Source organism: Gasterosteus aculeatus, chromosome 18 (genome assembly GCF_964276395.1).
Source record: "Gasterosteus aculeatus chromosome 18, fGasAcu3.hap1.1, whole genome shotgun sequence".
Classification (NCBI taxonomy): Eukaryota; Metazoa; Chordata; class Actinopteri; order Perciformes; family Gasterosteidae; genus Gasterosteus; species Gasterosteus aculeatus.
Window position 1 is genome coordinate 4,786,295 of NC_135706.1, and position 16,298 is coordinate 4,802,592.

General features: G+C 44.2%; 1 protein-coding gene across 9 annotated transcripts in view; it reads left to right on the top strand.

Moving 5' to 3' along the window:
- Positions 1–1,626: 1,626 nt before the first annotated feature.
- tab2 (TGF-beta activated kinase 1 (MAP3K7) binding protein 2) overlaps positions 1,627–16,298 on the top strand; it is a 44,108-nt gene continuing 29,436 nt past the window's right edge. For 5 of the 9 annotated variants that reach the window (XM_040160522.2, XM_040160520.2, XM_078094012.1 and 2 more), the window contains exon 1: positions 1,627–2,019. The gene's annotated coding sequence lies outside the window, so the exon portion shown is untranslated. The remainder of the gene's footprint in view (positions 2,020–16,298) is intronic. The other 4 variants (XM_078094015.1, XM_078094014.1, XM_078094011.1 and 1 more) reach the window with 4 other exon arrangements.

Consider the following 16,298-nt stretch of genomic DNA (forward strand, 5'->3'; position numbering starts at 1 on the left):
TGACCGGGGGACTAAGCTGCAGAGCTAAATCTAAACTGCTGAGCCATGAAAAGCTGTCCTCCGTCCGACCGTGAGAAAGGGTGTCTTTCCATGCCCAGAATGTGGGTGGCCCAGTTCTTCTATCTGAGCAGTGTCGGCCAGTTGCAGCCCTGGAGCACACCAGCAGGTTTTTTAATTCTCTTTTGTATTTTTTTATGTCTGATTTATCTGCTGCTTAATGTCACTCTTGTAATTGTGTGTCTACGAGCGGCATGGGGGAAATGTCCACTTGCCAGGCCTCTCGTGAAATGAGACCAGAAACTGGAAAAATGCAAGCACGAGTTTCAGTCACCGGAAATTCCTGTGAATTTTTAATCTCCTGGCTTTTTTTTTTGCTGATTCACTCGCCTGACACATACTCCCCCCACCCTCCCCCCCATAAGGCATTGTGCACAGCGATGAATACTCTGGTCTCAGAGGATAAGAGGCTGCACTGTGCTGTCAGTTTGGCGCTCGCACTGAAGGGGATTTCAGCTCCCTCTGGGGCTTCAAACAGAGGGCCAAAGGGGTCAGGGTTTGTGTGAGATAGCACGGGGCTACGGCTTGTGTCTGTGAGTCACTGTGTTACGCCGACACAAGAGATGGCATATCCCAGCCAGGTCAGCCAAGAACAGAAGTATTGTTACTTAGTTGTTGGAGCAAAGTATAGTGGACTGAGAGACATTGCTATCCTAACAGCCGCTTTGCTAACTGGATAAAAATACAAATTGAACACAGAAAACCCAAACAAACATGGTGGAACTGTAGAAACTCACTCTGCGCTGATGCACTTTCAATTGGTACCGGACAGCCCTTCCACTGCCTAAGTGGTCAAGCCAAGTGTGTTGTCTGATGAGGGAACACGCCTTGATTGGTTCTCATGTGCGAGATTCCGAACATTCAGCCTTTTAGTCTCCCCTTCCCAGCACTCGTGCACAGCGGAAAGTCCTCTCTGGTTTGGAGAAGTTGGATTTGTTCGTTGCGATTTCTTACAAAAGGTTTTAATGCAGACAGCGACATAAAATCATACTCACAGTTGGATCTGTTTTGTTTGACCCTAATCTGTTTTTAACTTTAACTTTGTATTTCAGTGCATTTCTCTTGGGTGGAGAAGTGTTCATACCAGGCACTCGGAATTTGTTTGCTCAAATAAATCAAATATGCAAGGTCTCAATAAGTGGTAGAAGTAACTTTTAACTTTCTAAAGTATTTTAGGGAGGGAAACTCATCTCGCTTGTTAATTCCTGCCTACACGCAGCACTTGAGAGCATGCCAACTTGAATAACAGTGGTGTATAGCTATTCCAGCTGTAATAACGTGTTCTATGGTGATAATGAATTAATTCCGGTGGGTAATACTCTTTTTGCTTACATTTGATACCATAATATATAAATAAAATAGCTTTTATCATTGAACGGTTGTCGTTGTTAATTTTGAATAATTAGACTAAAGCAGACAATCACACCTCTTGCATTTCAATCCAGAAACCTTAAACATTAACGAAACAAGAAAAGTCTTCAATCTTCTACAGCTGCGGGGTGCTTGGCTCATTTATGTAATCACAACATTGGGAAACTTAAAAAAGAAAAAATAAGAAGAAAAAAACCCAGCTCTTCCTCTCGCGATAGTAGCTTGCATATGCCGCCGCCATATTCCGTGACAGTATTTTGATTCGTATCTGCTGGAAGTGAGGAAAAAGAGAAAAGTTAAGGGGTTTTGAGGGGAGGGGGTGGACTGAAGAATAGGAGCTGTCAAAAAGTTGTTCCCGAGTCTCTGTCAAACGGCGCAGAGCTGAGGCTCGGTATCCCTCCCCTGAACGCTATTTGGAGGACACTGAAGGCCCGGGGCCTCGGCGCAGTTTACTCTTCGTCTCCCCGGTAGTAACTGGACTCCTCTCGGCTTTTCCTCTCCCAGCTGCGCGGCCCCCTGGAGGTCCGGCGGCGGTCTCGGGTGTAGAAGGCGGCTCAGGGAGCGGCGGGTAGTGGCAGGAGAGGCGCAAAGGTACGTTCCGTTAAATACACTTTTGGCCGGTAAGCAAAAGCCGGAAGAATACCGTTTTAATTGCGGATACTGTGAAATACCGTTTAAAAAAACACCCGAGCGTACTATGCGACCCGCACTTGTATGTACCTTCACGTTCAGTTTGAAAGGAAACGCAGAGGGAAAAAAACTTTTCAGAAGTGGAAAAAGTTTTTGTCTCCAGCCAGCAGCTAGCCGACTTAGCGTTAGCAGACTGTGAAGCGCTGGGAAGCTGCTGCCATCTCGGCGCACTCTGGAAATCACCGTGATGAGTTTAAAACAAATGTATCATCTCTCCTTGCAAGTGCGCTTTAATGTGAATGTCGGTGAATACACACTATGGGTCTTTTAGGGGCTTTAGCGTAACGCTGGCTGAAGCTACATGTTTTGTAGCCCATGCTAGCCTTTGTAGCCTTTTTTTTCCATTGAGCTACCCTTTGAAACGTAGTGAGACTTGTGGATGGAAACTGGAAATCAGAAACCTGTTGCTTCACTTTATGTCCGATACGGATTGTTTGTTTTTAATCTCCAGGGCGTCTCTAAATAAATCCGTTACACCTTGGTTATTACTATTTTTGCGTAAGTTATTACTTCAGCAACGTTGACCTGACGTTAGCGGCTTTGTAGAGTTGTGCGTCACTGTACATGTTGGACAAGTTAAGTGTGCCTCGCTCTATGGGTCTTGTAGTTTTCATTATAAGATGAATTAAGTCGAGCACAGCTTGTGCGTATCAGTTGCACAATTGTGGCACGAGTTAAACTAATAGAGACACAAGAAACGCACCACTGTGTGTTTGGGTGTATTTTAGTGAGTCACTTCACCTATTTTAACTACTTTATCACATTGTACCCGCCTGGTAGTTAGGCGCATCTGACAGCTAACAGCCTTTGACAGCCAAAATGTCTGCTCAGTTGTTTTTGTTATTAGTATGTATGTTTAAGTTGAACTAGGCATCAGGTTCTCTGGATTTTTTCTCCTGCTGTGGTGAAGCCACTATATGCACCCAGCAGGTAAGTGAGGCACAGGTTGCAACATTTTACCTGTTTATAAGTGTTTCTTTGTGAGACCAGTAACATGGAAGTCGTTTCAAGGTTTTGACAGAACATGGTTGAGCAAGTGCCAGTGCAAAAAATTCTTCTGTCAGCCCACAGTAGGTCTTTCAGATATATTTCCTGCCTTTACCTCATCTTTTTTTCATACTGTCTAAATTCTGGTTAGCACAAATATAACAGTATCGTGGCAGAATGTTTATTTGTAATCCCACTGTGCGGTAATCAAAACCTCTTTAAATTCATTGTAGCATTTTTTACATTTTTGGTGGTCTACTTTGCGCCCATTTGTTGAGAATCTGTTTCGCCATGTTGTGTCATCAAGGCTGGTCTTCATATTTCCGTCCGCCACCAGTGAAATGATGCAACATGTTGTTTGTGGATTAAATCTGGTTCTGTAAGCCCGCTTTGGCAGGTGATTGACTTTTGTTCAATTAGTGTTTTGACTCTACTAAACATGGCAGCTAAAGAATGTGAAAGTGAAAAACACCATTTACAATACTGGCAATCAAACCACCTGACTGCTTGTTTTTTTTTAATCCAGTTTTTAAAATTTTAATCTCCGTTCTCAGCGGAAGTCAAAAAGCTAAAGGGCTCCAAACCTCTGCTCCTTCAGCCTAATAAACGCATCCATTCTATACCACGCTATCGTCTGTGCCGGACCGTTTGGCGTGTATATTGTTCATAAGCAGCTTGTGCCTGTCTTGATTCACAGTCAACGTTGGACTTCCTGACCAAAAAGCTGCCATAGCCAACTGTTTATAGGTGCAGACCCCTAACTGAAACCATGTGTGCCTGTTTCAGGGCAAATATGTTGCTGGGAGGCCTTGCTGATTTGCCACTCTGTGGATACGACTCAAACAATTGCTATGTCAAGGTTTTGGCGAGGATCCTTCACTTATACAGCGCCCTTGCTTTGTTTAGATGTCATTTGGCACATTCTAATTGGCTACAGCAATGGGATTAAAACGTGAGAGCACACAGATCACAGATCTAAACTCACGAGAGCGTGCTGCCTAAGTTTCCATTATTCTTGTTGACAAAGCTGGAGAAAGAATTGGGCTCACTCAACGTGTTTGCTTCTGTACAATAATCACTTGGTTTTAAAGAACTTTTACAACAAGCTGGAGGTGTGGCATGTCGTTCGCAAGACTTCTTGCAGTTCGCACAACACCTTATCACAAATCAAAGGAAGGGGGGCGGGTTTTTCTTTTCTTTTCTTTTTTTCGTTTTTTTTAGGGGAAAGATAATTACTTTGCACTAGTGGGTTTGGGTGGAACGCAAATGTTTATTGTCAGAGCAAGGTGGTGGGGAAGGATCCATCACATTATGCCCATTGGTGCACACTCAGGAAGCGGGCTTGGTGTTTTTAACCCTCCCCCACTGTGTGTGTGTGTGTGTGTGTGTGTCAAGGAAAGAGGCTCTCGTTGAAGCCCCCTCCCCCTGTCGAGCTCTCCTGACTTCTCCGCTTTAAATGGAGTCCTCCATTACACACGCTGCTCATGGTCTTCTCCGGTTCAAAGGTTAAACTGCACGTATCAGGGCTGATGCTGTAGTCCACTGCACCTCAAGCTGTTGCCTGCTCAGCGCTTGATTTTGCAATGTTTTCATTTTTTAACCCAGGTTTTTTGCATTGGCTTTTACAAATAAGCCATGATTATGATGACTCATGCATACTATAATGCGAGCTATGCGAACTAGTTGAGTAGTTGTGCATGATTAGCTTACTTTTTAATGGTAGAGCTCCACAAATAGATTTTTATGTCCTTTATTTTTGGCTACTTCAAGACAGAAGAACCCCTCAATGAGCTGACTATTCCACAGCCACAGTTCTGGCTCAATAACTCAATTATAATTGTCTGTGTAACACATACAGCGGAGGCAGTGTGAGCAGTTGTTCGGAATTTTTTTACCACAGCTTTAAGCTTCAATTGACTTTCTTGACAACTTACTCGTCAATGCTAGTCTGTGCTGAGCTGGTAGCCTACGGTTTGGTTTATTACAGCTTGTTCACTGTAAACATCTTCCTGCTGCTGCTGGAAAACCAGCTTGAGGAGGTGAGGGGTGAAACTGAACCATGCAGTGCATTTGTGATAAATTGAGGCTAGACAGCTATGTAAAGCTAAAGAGTTGGGAGATACTCAATACTTTTGGATGAGGGGACTTTTTAAACAGTGTTGTTGTTACCAGAATGTATGATTAACAGAAAGACTACTGCACGCACAGAAGTAATATCGATAAGGTAATGGAAGTATCTGCAGATTAAAATAATATCTGATAAATATAGCAAAGTCATTGTAGCATTTCTACTGATTGCTGCATTTTTCTGCTCAACGTCAGAGGGCAAACAAACAGAAAACCCTAACTGTAAGATGGAAAGGACCGCAAGTGAACGCTAAACTAGCCTCAACAATGTCAGGGAGGGATTTTGATTATCTTAGACTCGTATCTCATATTCATGGACTACTTTATAAGCTATTGTGCAAGGTCTGTAAAGAAACTATTTGGATATTATTATAATGGATTCTAAGGAAACCAAAGTTTGGATATCCTGTTATTAATTTAATTTGGCTGCAAATTATTTGGTGAATTGTCCTTGGTGAATTGAGTTTTATCCCTAAACATGCAAATAGGGCTTTTATTAGTGAACTATTTGTGACAGTCACGTGACGGTACGCACCAATTCAGAGGTGCACAACTAAGCACTGAACAGAAATCCACTACTGCGACCATAAACTAAACTTCGGACATTCTGCAGTGTTTCCTTTTAGTGGCTGTTCTCACAATGGGACCATTTGAGATGTTCAAACAACAATCGAAAGGAGGTGGTCGTTTTAATCCCAGTTTGCGTAACCAAGTGACCCCATCCCGGTCATTCTGTAGGGCTGAGGTCCAGGACTAAGCTCAATTTGCTCATGTTGTGTCCAAGATACTGAGGCGATGATTTGTGTGCACTCTCGCCGACATTTCCCTTTTGGTCAGGATTTTTTGCAGCCTACAATCTTTGAGTACTAACTCTAGGCTTTAGTGTGTAAACTGCTCACATTTTGGTTTAGGCTTTTAAACTTAGGGAGCTTTGCCACGCTTCCGCACTTCCGGTGTGTCCGGCTGCAGGCTGCTTTATCGCTTATTACAGCACTGTGTGCGTGGGATTCAGTCCTTCACGCCGCTGTCCCAGGTATTGTTTTGCTATTGTCATTAAAACCCTAAATCGAATCTATTGTAAAACTATCATTGAATCTTGATTCAATTGTTATTGACAAGAACGCTTAGTCACTTCTAGTGAATACAATAATAGCAAATCAACAAAAGCAGAAACTTCCATCCAATGGGGTGAATAATGAAGAACTATTTAGTTACTAATTACTGAATTGTTAATGGAATTATTAATCATCTTAAATTTGGAGACATTAAACCCAGCAACACTGAGGTGAACAGACTGAATTACTTGGCTAAAAAAGTGAACCAAAATAGACCTCTTGTGTAGATTTGCCCTTGTGAATCAGGGGGAATAATTAAAGAGCAGCTCTTCATGCTAAGTAAGTGCTTTTTCAAGGTCCTCTTTGCAGAAACTCTGCCATGAAACGGGATAGTGGTGCAACTGTCAATTATAGGAATAGAGTGGAGCTCCTCCTCCGCTTTTCTAATTGAAACCAGAACCGCCGGTGTGTTAAACAGGCATGTTTGGAAAGACCGCAGTCCAGGTCTTGACACTCGAGCATTGTTAGTGGGGTCAATGTTGTGGTTGAAGCGTTCCTTTCCCTCCCTTGTTTAATTTTTTCCGCCTTTTTCGTCCTTGATTATTGGTCAAACAAAGCAGGAGACCAGTAGTTGCCACTTTGTTCTGACTGACACAACAGTGTTCTATTAACATGCAGTCAGAAAACTTCTAGTAATAGGCCAGAACCGGCCTTCTTTGTCTGTGTCTTTTCCCAGACCGCTCACAGGACAAGTAATTAAATATGGAGTGAAATCACAAGCCCCGTTAACCGCCTGTTTGCTTTCTCTCACATATACCGGGGCGTACATCACCGCACCACCACCACGTGAGCGCCGACCAGTACAGGTTGCCTCTTTTACGAATCAACGGCGCACAGGAAGCCCGTTCGGCGGTTAATCTTCGCCCGCTGTGCTGCAATAAGCCGGATATGTGTAGCACTTCCTCCCATGGTGCATTGCCCTGAGAAACACCTCCGTTTGTACTTTCACATTTGGTCTCTGGTCATTACTGCTTCAGTAGATATTTTCGGTACAGCGAATAACCGCTTAGTGCCAGTAAAAAATAATGGAGACATGGGAAGTAAAAACACTGCGCTCCGTAGTTTGCAACTTTCTGTAAGTTATTGAAAGATATGATCCGGCCTTGTTCACGCTCAACATGATCTTTTTGTCGGAGGTGAGAGATCGAGAACGGCAGGCGCAGCCACTGGGCAACGCATTTCTTTACTCAAGCCTGACCGGATGTGCATCGGGAATTGACGACCCGATAAGATGCGCAAAGACATCTTGAACCTCATGAAGTGCCTGTGCAAGGGGCTTAGCCTGGTTTGGTCCCCTCACTGCCTCCCTTTTAATCTTTTATTACACTCTCTCTGTCTTTTCTCCGCTCTGAAATAAATACTTGGCAACTAACTGCACTGACCTCCACCGGAGCATTTCCAGACTCATGACATGACATCCTGAACCTGCATATTGGTTTTGAGGGGTGAGAGGGCGTTTGCGGAGGAGTTGGCGTCCCTGTTTTTTTTGGCGGCTTGTCTTTCAAACCCTCCTGCTCGCTAGAATAAAACACTCCAATGGGGCGGACAGGTTGACTGGAAATAACACATTTTTAACAGCTTTCTGAATGAAAATCTTTTTTTTCACATGCCAGGAAATTAGCTTCTGTTGTGTTGTGTACACAAAATATTGATAAAATACTATTATGCAGACAATTCTACCATATAACTGTTGAAAAAAGCTAGGCAGACGTGTGCACAAATATAATCAATGGTATGTGCAATGGTTTATAGTATGAAGAAAAGGGTGGGAATCTCTTGACACCTTTTGATTCTAAATCGATAAAACAATTATTGATTCATTCCCCCTCGATTTTTAAAACATTTGAGTTTGCTACTCAAAGCTTGCTAATCACTTCCTACTTTGTTTGATAATTAAAGAAAATCAACCGATTAATTACCTTCTCAAATTTTTGTCACATATGACTTTCTATCAACAATGCAATAACCAATGCAGCTTGCATTTCAATACAGTATCGAAGTAGCCTATGTAAAAAAAATATTAAACATACATTTTTCTTTTAAATTATTAAAGAAAAAGCTGCTCTTAGTCAATGATAAGTATAAGACTTCAAACACAAATGCCCCTTTTATTATGGGTAATAACAGCATATCCGTGAGACAGAAAAAAAGTTATGCTATTTTATGGCGCTTGCATCTCAACATTACATTCAAAAGTAAACAGAAATAACATAACCGTGCTAAATTAAATCATGGCAGTGTACCATAAAAGTGCCACATAGTAAAGGTGCTTCATTTGGAGTTAATAACTCCCGTCGCGTATTTGAGAATAAAATAAAGTCCTGCTCTGAAGCGAAAGCGGCCGCAAAAGCACCGACGAGAGTGGGAGGAATCACCGGGGGATCGCAGAGTCGCCCTCCACCCGCCCCGTAACGTTTGCGCCACCACCCCCGTCGGCCGTGGGCACCCCCCACCGTCGGTCGTCCGCCAACCCCCCTCCGGTCGGCCATAGCGTCCCTTACTTTCTGTGTGCGTTTAGTGCGTATGGGTGTATAGCAGGCCAGTGAGGAGACTTTTCTGTTGCGTTCTGCAGCAGGCGAACAGAATGTTGCAGCAGGCAAACCAATTTTCTTTCCCACGCCTAATGAAGAATATGAAGAATATGCACTGTACTAATTAGTCCAGAAAGATGTGTTATTATTCTTGTTCTTAAGGCAATAGGAGTTCACACAGCGAACACAAGTTCACTAGAACAGTGTCGGGTGAGTGAGCAGATTGCCGGTCAACCTGCTTGTTTTCCGTCCAATGGATATTGCAGGCGGCCGTCTTATCGCTTCGCCCAGCTTAGCCGGCAGGTTCTGGCCACCGCGACCCCTAAAAGCTCCCCAACCCCCCTCCACCTACTCTCCAACTTTGATCCGGTGTCCTGTCAGTTACCAGCGTGGGCCTTGGCTCTTGTATTCCATTGCTCCTTTGCTGTCTCATTCTGAAAACGTATTGTTAGGGCGTGGTGGACAGCGCAGTCCACTCTGGCCGAAAAAGCCTTTGTTTGTTGTGGTTCACTGTAGCTTTGCCAATGGCAACTGCCTGTGTGGGTCTCTGTCTCGTCCCTGCAGCAGCAGCAGCAGCAATAGCCCGTTTTTAAAAGAAGGCCCTGTGTTTGACTTGAGGTTTTGCAACCTTTCGTGGATATAACCACCTGAGTTCCGGGGAAAACAAAGTTGCTTCCCGCAACACCGCCACTGCCGTTCTTCCAATGAAGATTGCACAATCAGCAAAAACATACGCACATGTAAAGGTTGTAGGGCCTTCCTCTTTTCATTCACAGTGTATACATTTTAATGTATTTTCGACTATTACGATCCAATGTGACGAGAAGAGGAGCATGTTGGGTAAAAGCTTGTAAGGACGGGGGTCTTTTGCACTTCCTACAAGTTGCTCAAAGTCCCCCATTTGTTTAAAATGATTCTGATCGTTTCGCTGTTCCCAGTCACCGATCTATGGAGACCTCTCTTTAATTTAAAGAGGGAAGCGGAGAGCTTAGCTCAGGGATATCCCTGGGTTAGCTGAGTCCAAGCTGCTCCCCTCCCCCATACCCTTTTCCTGTCGTTCTTCCTTGGTGCCCTTTGGCCTCGCAAACCCGCTGGCCTGCCTCCGCTCCCGGTTAGAGATGTCATAACAGTTCTGCAGTGGTATTCCTCAGGGGTATGTGCTGCCTTTGGTGCTGGTGTGTGTTTGGCCGCTGTGCAGAGCGTATCCGACCCTCCAAAACACACCTGTCTGTGGCAGTCTACAGAAAACCAGCTCTTGGTTTTCCCTCCCATCCTTTGCAGGCCGCACAGTGCCAGGGCCAGCCAATGGTGCGCTGGAAAAGAGCCCTGCATGCACTCATAAAACATTCCCATCTTGCTGTATAATGCAGGGGTGAATGACTGATTTATTGAGCATCTTGAAGTTTGCTGAAATTGGCAACAAGTATGACTTCCGCTGCTATATTGTAACTGACTAACTGTTGATCAGTGCCAGTGACTCAACAAGCTCTCAGGCAGGTTCTGACATATCTGACTTCCAGATCTCACTTTGCAGGTCATACTTGGTTTTGGACGACAAATTCAACAGCCCCTGTAATCTCCTGACAGGTTCGCATTTGTTTGCACTGCAATGGACCACAACACCTTTCAGACACAAACTATTTGCGTGAAAGAACGCATTTTGATACATTTAACTCAATGGTAATGAAGGTTGACTGATTTAATGGGGGGGTCGTATGTCATAGTTGTAGACCAGGGGTGTCAAACAAATTTCAGGTTCGGGCCAGATACGGTCCACTTTGATCCAGGCTAGACCATTAAAATCATATGGAGGGGTGGCACTGACGATTGCGTACGGTACGGGATTGCCTGTGCGGCCTAAAGGGGGTGGTGGCGCGAAGATATAGGCGGGGGGGATGCAGAAGCGACCGTGCATGCGCGAGGACCGTTCTGTAATTCTCGCAATAGCAGAGTCACCCGGCGGGCCGCATTGGCTTCAGCGGCGGGCTGGATTTAGCCCGTGAGCCACGAGTTTGACATATGTGTTGTAGACAATGAGGGCTGTGTGCATGTGATCAATTCCTGGTAATTTTTTTTCATGCATAAAAATTCACAACCCAGAAACCTTTCATCCAAAGCAGTTCTGCATTCTAGCTGGGAATACAAAACGTGTGCTTTACTTCGAAGGCCTGAAGGAACACCTGAGCAGGCATACACATCTGCTTTGTCCTGCAAACTTACTCGTTATTATACTGTTCACTGTCTTACGACCTGTGAAGTAAACCCAACCTCATAAATCACTGAGGATGATGATGATCAACATTATATCATATTTAGAAAGATTCTGACACACGGTTTCTGGTATATGACTGTATTTTGTTTTCAAGTAAACACAAACATTAATTTACCCCGAAAACGACCGCCCGCCGGCTACCTGATCAGCTGTTCACCGTTTGCTGGCCATCTCGCTCGCAACTGCCCGGCGAGTATAGCTCTTTACCGTGTTTTCATGTAGCAACAGTTTATTCTTGTGACAGCGGGAAAGCTGTACCCAGCATGCAGTTCGGTGGGTTAATTTTCTAAATGTACAATTATTAGTGTTACAAATTGTCACAAGCTGTTGTCTTGCGTTGTTTTACCCCATTAGAGTGTTTGTTGTGGGTTATTCATTGTTGTTATAATGTTATAACCATCTCAACACAAGAGAACTAGTTCCGACCCCTATGCGCTCCAGGACGAGAGGTGTAAAAATAATTTGCCGCCTGTCGAAGAGCAACGTCATTTGTTACAGCGTCAAACTGGTACAACGGTACGTGCAGAATTCATACTGACAGGAGATTGTATACCGGTTGAAACGTATACCGCCCAGACCGCATTGCCGATTAGATTAGCACTACCTCTTTGGTACTTCTTTAACCATATCTTTGTAGGTATCTCGACTTCTCGAGACAAAATTTGTAGGTTGCGAACGGTCTACTTTACACAGCTTCTTGTTTATTAAAGAAAGCGTTTTTGTATCACGGTATTTTGTATGTTTCTGGCGGTATCACGGTATATCACAGTATTTTTTTTTTAACGAGTAAATCCAATCATTCATTGACGGCAAAAAGGTCGTCGGTCACCTGAACAGCTGTTCACCGCCTGTTGTTCACCGCACGCCGACCAACTCTCTCTCAGCTGGCCAGGGAGTTAGCGTGTTAGCTGTTGTGGCTGCTAGTGTTGCCACTAGAGGCAATACCAGCAACTTAACAAACTTTGAAATAAATCTTTTCTGATCGAACTTACGTCAGATTTTTCAAAACCAAAAACAGCACACCGCTCCACTTTTGGGCACACACTTTGGTGGTGTATCCTCTGGTCTCTTGATGTTTCTCCTTTTTGTAATAGCATGAAATAGCAGTTTGTGAAAAATTAATTCCGTAAGGTATACCGCCCAGCCTTTTGTGATGGCTTTGACGATATTAAATGTGGGCCGTATGACGAGTCAATTACCCCAATGTGGGTAAAAAAGGGAATGCTCAACCGAGGCAGTCAGGGCACGACTTAAATGTTTTTGAGAGGACTGGAATAAAACAGAATGGCATCTCAGCCAGCAGAGTTGTCACGTGACCTGGCTGCTATTTGTCTTTTGGTTGGCCTCAAGGTGGAGAATGATACTCCTAACAGCTGCAGGAAGCATTTCCGGCTTTTTTATCCCCTCCCGGGCTAAGCACACGGGATGTCCAGAAACACACTGCAGCGGAGCGCATCGATGGCTGCTCCTCCACCACCACCCAAAACGTATTCTTATCACCACGTTGTGTAGATTTGTCGTGTAGAACCTTGTAATTTTCAGAAATATTTTTGTTTTCAAAAAGGCAGGAATGACCTCGGATGGATGAGAAAAGTATGTTTACCTTTCTTAATACCTGACCTAAAATATCAGATTTAAATGCCTAAATTACCTAATTTGAACAACAATAACAACCTGATGCAGCTTCTGTAATGTGTAACTTGTCGGCGGTGTGGTCGGACTGCCTTTTTGTTTCTGTGTGTACGGCCCCAATAACACCTTGAGCGGTGAAGTGAACTGATGGAATGGACTGACCAAAGACAGAAGTGCTGCTAATGTCCCGGTGTCTGTGCGCTTCAAAGAACACAATGACAAACCGTAAGTGCATCTTGTAAGGCATTAAAGGTTGAAGATTTGGCCGCTGCATACTTTGCGTGTCATCGCTAAGCACCTGAGTGCAAGGGGTCCTGGCGTGTTCAATGGCCTCTCAGTTAGTGCTGAGAGACGGCGCTGCCACCCAAAAAAGCTCCGGCTGCAGCAAGCCAGAGGGTCGGCGGTTTGAATCCTGGTGCCAGGGCTGAGTCTGTGTGGTGGACTTGCTTTGAGGGCAAAATGCCTTTTTCCCCAACGCCGGTAGCTGAAGTGGCGATGCCTTTGAGTCAGGCAAGTAGAAACTGGTGCCATATTGGTGCTGCAATCATCAGTCAATATTTTGAGACAAACAAGGAGTATTTAACCGAAATGCTTTTCAATATATGTTACATATCTTTAATTCCTTCCTGTACGCGTCCTGGGTCCCTGACTCATTAAAATCTGAAAAGGATGCAGTAAATTCACTATCCATGCGTCCTAGGGACGCAGCTCATTTTTCTCACGGAAAACAATACATTTTGAACAATAACTTTTTGTTTAAAATCACAGTAACTAGCAAAAAGAAACCTGTCCGCGGACCTGACAAGCGCTGTTTCAACCCTTTTGCGCATTAACTCAGACAGATCGCCTTGAGTATCGTAGGCCTGTCGCAATATGCGATAAAATGACATATCGCACACTCTCTGAAATCGCGTGCAATCATTTTTGGTGCTGCAATATTCATTTTACATATAAATGAACGTCACCAAGTTGATTGCGCCGCCTCTGTCCATTTTCATTGTGGAAAGCGGGGGGCGGGGCAGCACGCACACAGAGCGGACACCGACAGGTGAAGAGAAGCAGTGAACCCTCACTAAGCTAAAACTACTGTCGGTTCTCCGGTCTGCTTGTTCGCCTCTTTGGGCGGGAGGAACGCCGTCCCCGGGCCACCGTCCTGCGTTCTTCCGGGGCCGGCCGATTGTTAGCGGGACGGAGCCGCTCCTGTCTCTCCCTGCAGCCGCGGAGTGTGTCGCCCTGCCGGCGGTCGAAGCCCTGCGTTAAACCTCCCCGGCTGCCGCGGCGCGCCTTTCCGCTGGACACATTTTCTCAAACCAGACTGCATCGCACTAAGCTCGATGCTTCGCCCGCTCCGTGTCCCTTGCAGTTCTATATTTTTTGTTTGATATCTATAAATAGAATATATTTTTTCACATTCCGATTCTAATGTCTAATTATTCTGACAAATAAAACGTTCTTTGAAATAGCGTACTTTTATTACTTTGCTATTATATTGTCATTATGTTATCAGTGGCATAAAATGTTATGAAAATTGCAATAATATTGCATATTGCAATAAATGTTGGTGCAATAATCGCACAACAAAAATGTGATATTGTGACAGCCCGGTATCGCGACATGCTAGTTTAGCCGCTACAACAACAACTAGCCAGTAACCGCAGATTTCATTTCAACAATAAAGATACAAACTTCTTAGTAGTAAGTAAATTCACGTTTTAACTGCTCTATGCTGTGTTCACTCAGGTCCAGTGCTGTAGTGGTAAAATTAGAGGTGGGTAAACTCTGAATTTTGTGACCTCGACGCGATGCGAAGCAACGCAACACAAAGCGTCGCGACTCTGTAAGGCTGTCCTGGCTATATTGCATTATGTTATCAGTAAAAGTCATATACAATCAATGGCAATGAATACATGTGTTAGTAGTTTGTAGTTTATTAAATGTAAGAAAACAGTAAAGAAAAGTATGTCAACACAACATAACAACACAATTGCAGATTAAGAACTATCTACATATGGAGTCTCCTTTTTACAGTAGTGCCCAGAGGCCTCCTTGTCCTCCACGTCAGGTCCTGCCTTGCACAGAGGAGCCATGAACCCCAGAACACGTTAATGGCTCCTCTGTGCTTCTCCTCTCTCTATTTGACCTGGTATTTCTCCTCTCCCTGTGCTCTCTGCATCATTGCCTGTCCTATCACTGCCTGAAAAAATATTTAGAATTTAAGAGTTAACCAGTCAATTACACTGACAACATAAGTTAAAGGAACACTCATGTACTACCTACGTCATCATAAATAGCCTATACAACATGTTTTTTTTCACATTGAGAACTGACTTGTTTTCTAATCTACCCGTCACCAGGCGTTTTTCTTTTACCGTGCACGACCAGCGAACACAGAGCGCGCGACTACTACCCCCCCCCCCGTCGGTCGTTCCGCCCGCTACGACTACCTACCCCCCCCCCACCGTCGGACCTTCTCAACTGGTCCACGAAATATTGTCTGACATGAAACCGGTCCGTGAGGTAAGGAAGGTTGGGGACCACTGGGCTGATCCACAGCGTGTATGTTTACACACCTCCTGGATCCTGATTGGTGTCGCTGCTGCAGCCGCAAGGCACTGATTGGATGCTCACAGACCGTAATACAGCGCAGATGAACATGATTCAGACTACGGCGTTTATATGTTCAACAATAGGAAACGTAGTCTTAGCTGTTTAAAAATTACACCAAGTTTATTTCGGATTATTCCAACGGAAGAATACAAGGCGCAGGGAGGTGCGTAAACGCCACTTATAGATGCGTAAACGCTATTTATAGGTGCGTAAACGCTATTTCCAAATTCTAGAGGTGCGTAAACGGCGTTTACTTGCGTTTACCCTCCACTACAGCCCTGCTCAGGTCTATGATGTTTTAAAGTCTAGCGGACGTGCTGTAATGAAATAAATAAAACATATTCCGGTGGTGGCTGTGTGGCAATGAAAAATACGTTGAATGGCGGTCGCCATGTTGTTATGTCTGCGCATACATCCCGCTTCCCACGTGATCCCGTTTTTCCTTGAATAAGCAGGAAAAGTAGAACGCATGCCATCTGAGAAAAAGATGAAACCTATCGCTGGCCAGAAGACTATTGCATCTGTATTTTCTGCTCCATCTACCTCTGCACTATAACTACTTCTGCCTCCTCTACTGAGCTAGATGAGCCCACTGAAAAAGAGGTGCCTCCACCTAATACATCTTCCTCCCCAAAACACCATTTACACAGTTTAACACTACAATTTAAGAAATAGAAGAATATAAGAAATAGAAAAATAATGATAATGTATCTAGGACTACAGAATGAAATACTAGTATGCGTCAACAGCCAAGGAGAGGATTTAGCCTCAGGGCCCTAATGTACGTACATTTCCAACCGTGGCATTATCAGTGCCATGGAAAATGCGGTGATTTTTAATCGTAGCCTATTATAATTATATCGTTTCCACACAAACTTTGTTAACACACATGTATTTTTGCACAATATG